The sequence below is a fragment of the Mus caroli genome, chromosome 15, assembly GCF_900094665.2.
Source record: "Mus caroli chromosome 15, CAROLI_EIJ_v1.1, whole genome shotgun sequence".
NCBI lineage: Eukaryota > Metazoa > Chordata > Mammalia > Rodentia > Muridae > Mus > Mus caroli.
Window position 1 is genome coordinate 91,504,054 of NC_034584.1, and position 9,863 is coordinate 91,513,916.

Consider the following 9,863-nt stretch of genomic DNA (forward strand, 5'->3'; position numbering starts at 1 on the left):
GAGGAGAGGAGAGGAGAGGAGAGGAGAGGAGAGGAGAGCCCAATTCCTTCTGGGCAAGAGGAGGCAAGAGGAGGCAAGAGGGCCTTAGGAGAGTCCAAGAATAAACAAGGAGGAGAAATGTCTTGTTTGTCATGGCCTGTGAGAGCCATGGAGAGAGGAGGGCTCTTCTGACTGAACCTAGGACACTAGGAGACCGTGGAGCATCAACAGTCTCAGACCAGCGCTGTCATGGCACAGGGAGGTGTGTGTGGGGTGCTAGCTCATAACCAGCAGTAGCCTAGGCAAACCAGTGTGAGGGGTGACTCCAAATGTAGGCGCTGACCCCCTCCAGAGGCCACCAGCCTGTTTCCTGCTTTCAAGCAGCTTCAAACAACCCTTGCCTGCAATCCAAGGCTGAGGCAGGGGGATCAACCCTTTGAGGTTTGACTGGGCTACACAGTAAAATACCCTCTCTTTCAAAATCAATCAATCAATCAAGCAAGCAAGCAAGCAAGCAAAGAAACATGAAATACAGCCCCAAATCTTAAATACAAAGGCAGGGTCTCAGCTCAGGCTCACCTCCAATTCTCAATCCTCTTGCTTCTGCTACCTGAGTGATGAGATTGCAGGTATGTAGAAAACAGGCCATACCTCTATCTTTAGTTAATACTGTTTTTGTTTGTTTTTGTTTTGTTTGCTTGTTTTTGTTTTGTTTCAGACAGGCTTTTTAACGTGGAGCTGAATGTAACCCTGGATGCCCTGGAACTCACTATGTGGTCCTCGCTGGCCTCAAACTAAAAGAACACTTACTTCTAGGAGTGAAATGTGACTGGCCTTACAGTATTTTTTAGGAGCTAGGGCGATAGCTCAGTTGGTAAAGTGCTTGTGGTGTGGACATGCTCCAGGCCGAATCTCCAATATCCGCTTAAAAGCTGGAGAAAGGGGCGGGAGAGACAGCTCCACGGATAAGAGCACTGGCTGCTCTTCCAGAGGATCTGGGTTCGAGTCTCAGCACCCACATGGGGGCTCACAACTGTCTGTAACTGTTTTCAGGGGACCGGCCACCCTCTCTCACCTCTGGAGGCACTGTACACACATGGTAACATGCATACATGCAAGCCAAACTTTCACACATTTTGTTTTTCAAATAAAAAATTTAAATATATATTTTACCTTATGAATAAAGCACACTTATATTCATAAAAATAACACATAAAAGCTGGCTGGGTATAGTAGCATGAAATGAATTCAGCACTAGGGAGGCAGAGATAAGAGAGTCCTTAGGATTCACTGGTCACACAGTTTGGCCCAGTCACAGCAGGAGACCCTGACTCAAAAAACACAATGAGCCGGGCGTGGTGGCGCACGCCTTTAATCCCAGCACTCGGGAGGCAGAGGCAGGCGGATTTCTGAGTTCGAGACCAGCCTGGTCTACAAAGTGAGTGCCAGGACAGCCAGGGCTACACAGAGAAACCCTGTCTCGAAAAAAAAAACGAAAAACAAAACAAAAACAAAAACAAAAAAAACCCACAATGAATGTCTTTTGAGAAATGACATCCGAGGCTAGACTCTGACCTCTACACATATGTGCACCCCACACACATGAACACATGTACACTCACATACCCAATACACATACATACACATGAACACACACCTGCATGTGTACGCATGCATGTATATACACGAACATATATACACACAACTGTGCATGTTACGTGCAATTTTTTTAAAAATGTATTACTTCATATTCCAATCTAAAAAAAGAAATACTTTTAAAATATACATATTATTTATAGCTACTTAAAAATTCAGTGGGGGGTGGAGAGATGGCTTAGCAGTTAGGAGCACTGGGTGCTCCTCTTGAGAACCTGGGTCACGTCCCAGCACCCACAAGGCAGCTCATGACTGTCTGTAACTCTAGTTCCAAGGGACATGCATATCGATGCAGGCAAAATACTCATACATAAAATAAATAAATCTTTTTTGAAAATTCAAAAGAACCTAAACACACAGGACAGAATGTAAGTTTCTCACTGACCCCAGACTCCCTAAAATTCTCCTTGAATCCAACCCTTTTATAACAGTTTCTGGTCTCCCCCCTCCCTCTTCCAAAGCTTCCTGTTCTTAGCTTTGAACTGCTTCTCGCTCAGATCTACCCAGAGCTCAGGGGACAGGCAGTGGGCTCCCAAATGAAGCCTAGGAGGGGCCATGGCGTTAAAGACGATGGCGAGGTCAGATGGGGAAAGCCGTGTGCGGAACAACATCTCTTAGAACTTCAGCTGACCCGGCTGCAATTCTGGAGCATCAGGAGATGATGGCTCAGACCAGCGCTGCCCTGGCAGAGGGAGGTACAGTGTGGAGGCTGCTAGCTCATAACCAGCGGGAGTCTAGGCAGACCAGTGTGAGGAGTGATTCGGAATGTGGTCAGCCATGCACCCGTCTTGTCTGCTCCGAACCTGGAAGAGCCCCCACCCGACACCACAAATGGGCATCTGGTCTTAGTGAATTCTCCCTCTTCAACCACAGGCATTTGTCTCCTCTCTCTCTAAGTGTGTGTGTGTGTGTTTCCCCAACTCCATCACTTCCACCCTTCCCAACTACAGTGGCTGCCCACTCCCTTTCACCCAAACTGTCCTGCGCTAGTACCAATTGCTCCAAGTGACTTTCACGTGCTAATACTCCCAACGCTTGTAACAAGCCCCACCAGATTACTGTTTTTAGCTGTAGTATATCGATGGGTAGACTAAGACCCTGAAGCACTAAATAACCTGTGGTTAGGGGCTGGAGAGATGGCTCAGCAGTTAAGAGGACTTTCTGCTCTTGCAGAGGACCAGGTTCGGTTCCCAGCACCCACTATGACAGCTCACCACTATCTACAACACCAGTTCCAGGGGACCCTGTGCCTCTCCTGACCTCCATGTGTTCCTCCTGTACACGCACCTGCACATACATACACCCAGGGACATGTGGCATAGAATTAACCATCGAAAGCTCAGAGTCACAAAACATGATAGCTCTAGAACCCTGCTCCCAACTAACGTGCGCCTTGAAGCTGGCTGGCACAGGGCAAACGCAAGGCAAAGGAAGCTCTTCAGAGTGTGCCAGGGGCAAGCTCAGGCCTACGCAGGCCGGAGGCTATCTCGTTTACCTGTGGGCACCCATGAAGACAGCCCCAAGAAGTCACCTGTAGGAACTGGAGTTGGTAGAAACCAAGCAATAACAGGACTGTTGGCCTGGGGGCTTAGAGGGACATCTGCTCCATTTTTCTGCTTGGTGGCACCCTGCTGTGTCTCTTCTCTAGAGCAGCCTTCCCAGTGCTGCAACCCTTTAACACAGTTCCTCATTTGACCCCCTGACCATAAAATTATTTTCATGGCTACTTCATAACTGTAACTTTGCTACTGTTACGAATATCTGTGTTTCCCTGATGGCCTTAGGTGACCCCTGTGACCCTCAGCGGTCACGACCCACAGGTTGAGATCCCTGCTCTACAAGCCCTCCCAGAGCCTCTCACAGGAGGTCCAAAACAAGGCTCACAGGTTCTTTGTAGATACAGACTCAGTTGGCAGGTGGGCAGCTTGGGATACAGGCAGAGGTCCGGGGTCAGCTACAAGAGAGACTTCTCGATGCGGCTGGACATCCTGAGATCTGAGGGCTGGAGGCTCGAGCTTCACCTCCCCCACACACCCCCCACCCCATGCCCACTCACTCAGTGAACAGGCCCTTTCCCCTCTGACTCTGGGTAACTGGAGCTCTAGAGTAGTTATTTTTAGCTCTTGACACCTGGGTATTTTGCAGCCACAGGATGTCCGGTTTGGAGTCTCTTTCTGGGAATCCCACACGCGGCTGTTGTAAACAGCCCCACACAGTGGTAGCCTGCGCCAGGAGTCAGCCTCCCTCCCCACCCCCACCCCCGTTTGAAATTAATCAAACAGGAAGTAGATGTAACCATGACAGTGGCCGCTCAAGCTTCCCAGGAGTGGCAAAGTGTACCCCTGACTCCATCACCTACCCGGCTCTTCATGCCACCTCTGGCGGCCTCTCTCATGGATCCTGAAGCAGGGGCATGCCACCTCTGGCGGCCTCTCTCATGGATCCTGAAGCAGGGGTCCCGGGTCATTTGTGTAAGAATGTGACACTCTGAGACCTTGCTGCTCTCTGCTAAAGGACAGCGAGATTCTGAGTCACCTCTTGGAGCCTCTCTGGCTGCTCAGCCTTTCTGAGCTGTCTCTGTGGAGCAAGGACACACGGGACAGAGCTCCTCTGGGCCCACCATCACTTCCCATCTCCAGCCTGGCCTGCTCCGCACTGCCCTGTCCACCTGAAGAATTTCTGAGCAGACAGGCTTCCCAGGCAGTCCAAACTGCCCTGGAATTTCTAAACACAGAAAGCCCCGGGGCACATACATTCTCCATTCACCCACGACTCCTTTGCTTCGAGAGCTCTATTGGAAATTCACTCTAGTCAGTATCTCTTTCTCTCACAAGGAAAAGATCCTAAGCAGGCAAGGTCCTAGGTCCTGTCTGTAACGTGGGGGGCTATGAGTTTAGAGCCTGCTAGGCTTTGCCTTGTCTCTCTCCTCTGCAAGCCATGGTTACCCACTTCAGCAGCCAATCCCTGCCAGCCTTTCTCAACTACTTGCCCCTGCAACAGGAAACACGGTCACCACCCCAGTGCTGCTTCTGGGCCCGGTGTCTTCACCCTCTTGAGGGTTGCTGTCGGGTTGGGCCTACCTGTGCGCCCCACTCCTGTTAGCTCCAGTCTGCCTCTCCCGGTGGCTTGAGTACCTGGAGAAGTCCCTTCTTTAGCACCTCCTATCCAAGCCACCCAAAGGTCTCCCAGACTGTCCCTGTGATGGCAGGTAGAAGGTTCAAGTTACTTAGTATATTATTCTAGTCATTAGTTAATAACATTAGTAATGACCGGTGAGCAGTATGTTAATGCTGACTGACAAAGTATTCCTACAGCAGAGCCTTAAAGGGTTGACGCTGTTTCAAAGGAAACTGGGGCTTGAAAGGGTTAGGAACATGCAGAGGGCCGTGTGGCTTAGCCATAGAAAGCTTGTCTACCAGGAGAGAGGCCCCGGGCTTATTCCCAGGAGGAAAGAAGAGAGAGATAAAGAGGGAGAGAGAGAGAGAGAGAGAGAGAGAGAGAGAGAGAGAGAGAGAGAGAGAGAGAGAGAACAGGCAAAGGGTGGAGGGGTGAGGATGGGGAAGGAGAGAGGAAGGAGGAAGGAAACGTGTTGCCTGGCCTTCCAGAGCCTTCCTAAGATTATGATCAGTACACCTCCTAACAGATGGCGAGGCCACCAAGCAACACACAGAGGAGTAGAGGACCTCCTAGCATTGGCATGCTGCCACAACGTTTGAGATAGTCCATCCAAAACACCAAATAACAAAAACACCATCTCTGCCTGAACACCCTCACGCCTTTGTCTCCAGGAGGGCTTGTCTTACTTCCTGATTCCTGTTACATTTCCCCCGGTTTCTTCAATGTGCATCTTACCATTTTATTGGCTTCCTGTAAGCTCCCTCCCCTCCAGCAGGGTATAACTAAACAAGCGGACCTCCCAGGGCTGCCCTGGAGGATCACATGCTGTGTGTGAGAGCACTCTGGAAATTGTCAAGTCCCATCAAGAGTGCCAGTTGCATAACCAGAGCAAAGCCACCCTAAGACTGGCACTCAGAATACATTCCCTTGGAAGGATGTAGCCTCCCCCCTGGGCAGACCTGGGGCAGGTGGAAGGGTGGAGGCACACACAAGTGCAGAGAGGAGCACACTCACTCTGGACAGTCCAAGTAGCCCTATGTTTGGGGGAGGTGGGGGACACTGGCCATAGACCCCGTCTGCTCACTGGCTTAGGGGTAGGCATTTAGCACAGACCAAGCAAATGGGAGGCATCTGGAGTCTGAATAGCTGCAAGCTATGAATGCTGGCACTTAGAGATGCCACATTAATATTAATGACAGCAAATACCCCAGACATCCCCAAATCCAGTCATGCCATAGTACCCTCCCTCTTTGCCCGTTATTTTTGGAAAACGGCAGAAGTCTACCGGGCAGATTCTCCGGGTGATCCCGTTCCCTTCTGCAGCCAGGACTGCCCTTGGCACTTACCAAAGATCTTTCTAGACCACAGCTCCAGCTAGGGTGCTTACAGAGCTTTCAGGGAACTGAACAGCCAGACACATGGTCCTGAGCTACTGGTTTGAACAAAGCAACACCAAGAACAAATAGGGACTGGATGAGATCATGACACTGCCCAGGAAGGTCGAGATCGTTGGCCCAGAAGGCAGAGTTGCACAGTGCAATCTCATTTTAGCAAAAAGGACAGCCCCTTAAAGGGGTACACGAGAAAGCGGGGAGGCGTGTGCTGAGGGTCCAGGGTCCCTCACATGCACTTCGTTGCTACTTTCTGTCAACGCTTCTGCCTTATTCTGTCGGTTTCTACAGCAGGACCTCTGCGGTAACAGATCATTGTACACACAGCACACATGTACACACCCTGGAAGCGAAGTCACCACATAACCAAGGGTCTCATGAGAACCAGGCTACAGGGCTTTCAAGGACTCCACATATTCTCGAACCCCACATCCTCAGGGAATCCGTGTTCTCTACATGCTAGGGCTTCTGCCTCTTGTGAATCATGCTGAGAGCCTAGCCCAGGCTAGGCCACGTCAGGTCTTACTTAACAAATGCCTGTCAGCTGAATAATGATATTTCCTGAAAGCAATGCCTCATGTGTCTTCCAGGGCCAGCACACTGGGAATACAACTGTTGTCACTGGCCTGCCACCCCTCCTCTGCTTCACCCTCCTCTTAAGGGCTGCCAGGGAGGAGCTAAAAGAAAGGTCACCGACAGCAGATGTTGACACAGCAGACCTTGGCAAGGTACTCCACATAGGAAGCCATCAGGGGCTGTCTGCCCAGGGTGGCATGGCAGTCCCCTTGACAAGCCAGCTGGCTATGAAGCCTAGGGTGCCCCCTCACCCTGCTTCTCTGAGAAGGGAGTGAAGGAGAAGCAGGGGTCCACCCTGTGACTGTGGGCTATACACTCCTGCTGTTCCAGGCCCACAAGGGTGGAGGAATCGAGAACAGGGAATTTGGCCTGGTTTTTCCTGTGAACTGGGGCTGGGCCTCCTTCTGTCATGGCTCCAACATTCTCTATTTCTGACCTTCAAAAATATGAACAATAACATCAATAATAAGGATGATTATTCGGTGTGCACTGGGGTCCTCCCAGACGTGGCATAAGTCACTTACACCATCCCCTTTCATCTCCATAGCAACCCTGTGAGAGTGAAAACATTATTATTTTCATATTAGTGATTTAAAAAAAAAAAAAAAACCCGAGTCGCTGAGAAGTAGGTGCCCGAGCTTAGCTTGTGGCTGGAGAAAGTGAGATTCGGCCCAGACAATCGTCCTTCCCTCTTGTCCCTTCTGGAAGTGCCTCCTGTTGGATTTTGCTACTGGCACTGGGCACTGGAGCTAACATCTGCGGGGCACTTTAGACTCCACCAAAAGTTTACACTCCCAGATGCCTGCAGACAGGTCTGAAAACATCTCAGCATCCTCACACAAGCCCCTAAAACTACAACACTTGCATTCGAACCCAGGTCTGGGCTTCAGTCTTCCCCATTTTACACAGCCCTTCTGGCCCAGAGCCAGACCTCTTTGAGCCCTGGGCTCCCTGCGTGCAGCCCTGCAGAGGGTGCTGCCTCACCAACTCTCCACGGTGACTCACTCCGGGGCCCAGGGGAAGCACAGCCCCGTTTGCCGCGCCTCCAGCTCCCCGCCTCCACATTTGCTAACCGAAACCCGACTGCTGCTATTTTTAACCCTCCAGCTCCCCCTTGCTTGGGGCTCCCCCCTTTACCCCCACCCTCTTGCCCCAACCCGGTGGCACCACTCTGTCATTCTGAGAGCACTTCTACAACCTGAAGGCCCCGTAGGGCGCAGCGGATGCCCCAGACGTGCAGGTTTGTGGGGCAAGCAAAACAAGTCGGTTACAGCCCATATCTCCGAATTCCCCCACCCCGACTCTTTCCGAACCTGTACCTCCCAGCCTGCCCTGCTCCTCCCCGTCATCCCGAAGGCTGCAGAAGGGAAACCGGACCTCTGGGCCGAGGGCCACCCTAGGAAAGAGGAGTGGGCTTCTTGGCTCCAGCTCTGCAGGGAGCTAAGCGGAATGCAAGAGCGAAAGGGAGTTCCCTGTTCATTCCCAGCTCACGAAGGAAGCCGAGGACTGACTGCCAGGGTTTCCCATCCCAGCATGGCAACATGAGGAGAAGGGAGGTGGCCTGGAGATCGGGTGGGGACACTGAGTCCGATCTGCCAGCTCCTCTCCCCGACCCCTAGTAGGAGCCTGCAGCTGGGGTTGAGAAGGCTGGGAGGCAGGGGGCAAGGAATAAAGGCACTTGACGTTCCAGAAGAGAGGGCGAAGGGGAGGGAAGCAGACCTCACAGACCTATTCTCTTCCTTCAAGGCTCCTCCAATCCCTCCGAGGCTGCACTGTCTTATGCCAGCTGCTAGTGGGAAGCTCTGGGTCTCCCAGTGGAACCCCTCTACTGAGGAGAGGGAGGAGACGAGGTCGGGGGGCCACAGGCCCACAGTAGGAAGGTTATGCCCAAATTGCTGATGTGAAAGTTAACCTCCAGAGAGGGGTTTAGGGGCAGGCCTGCAGGTGGACCCAAGGGGGCACTTCCTTCTGGCGGAAGTAGAGCAGGTGGCTTGAACCAGACCCCTCTGTCCCTCTGGTCTGAGAATTGGCTAGCTTAGGTAGCAGATGTAAGGGCACAGAAAGAGGGCCTCTTAAGCACAGGTCTTCCCTGTACCCTCTTCTGAACTGAGCCCCTGCTGGGCAGCTTCTCCTGAGCTCTGCCTGAGCCCCTACCCTCATTTCTGGTTCTGTTATCTCCCAGGACACATGTCTTCTCTGAGCCTTGACCTTACCCCCTTTCTTTGGTAGCCCTGAGCTAGATAAATAAATCCTAGAGGCCATAGAGGCAGTCAGCAACACCCAGAGGGGCTGGAGCTGGGACAGTGATCCCCCAAGTTGGGAAGGTAAGAACAGGGGAGTCAGGAATGGGCGGTGCTTGGGAGACTCAGACAAGAGTCTGCCATGTTCTTAACCTTAGTCCGAGCCCTATCTGGCTGCCCCTGCTCTTCTGTCTCTCTGACAACCTGTGGGGGTGGGAGAGAGGCTGCCCGTGGAAAGCAGATTCTGCTAGCCACCAGGCTGACAGTCCAGCTCCAACCCTCAGCTAGACCTCAGTCCAGATCCCTCACCTGGGTCCAGGGAGCTTCCGAGAATGTCTTAGCAGGCTGTGGGGACTCACTTCTAGTCTGAGGAGAAAGGAGTCAGTGTCACTGAGAACTCCCATGGCCACTGTGTCCAAGGAAGTCCTGTCGGGTTGTTTATTGCTGGATCCAGGGAGTTTTCTTTATAGAGCTAATCACCATGTAGAACTGTTCACGTCTTCTTGCCCACCCATGCTTTCTTGTTCTCCAGTAGAGCTATAGCACCCTGAGGTCAGAGGTCAGCCTCTGTGCTCACCTCACATCTGCACCCAGTGTATGGCACAGAGCTCTGCAAGTCTATAACAAATGGATGAGCTGCTGAGTGACCAGCTTGGCCAATGACCTTCCCTGACTGCCAGTGTGGTTCTTTCTTGAGGATTACAAAGTTTTCCCACACAGGAGGAAGAAGGAGGGTAATAAGAACAAGGCCAGAAAGGCTAGAACCCCCAAAGGAAAAGTTAATGCTACTCAGAGGTCAGGCATCTACACCAGCCAATGCTACCTGGTCCCCTTCACCATGCTGGGCATGAATACACTCTCTCTCTCTCTCTCTCTCTCTCTCTCTCTCTCTCTCTCTCTCTCT

At 51.9% G+C, this 9,863-nt stretch overlaps 1 protein-coding gene across 8 annotated transcripts in view; it reads right to left on the reverse strand.

Moving 5' to 3' along the window:
• Hdac7 (histone deacetylase 7) overlaps positions 1-9,863 on the reverse strand; it is a 39,499-nt gene that overhangs the window by 25,331 nt on the left and 4,305 nt on the right. Inside the window, exon 1 of one of the 8 annotated variants that reach the window (XM_029469674.1) lies at positions 3,520-3,583. The exons of the other annotated variants lie outside the window; for them this stretch is intronic. The gene's annotated coding sequence lies outside the window, so the exon portion shown is untranslated. Of the gene's footprint in view, positions 1-3,519; positions 3,584-9,863 lie in introns of those variants that run through there. 8 annotated transcript variants of the gene reach the window in all.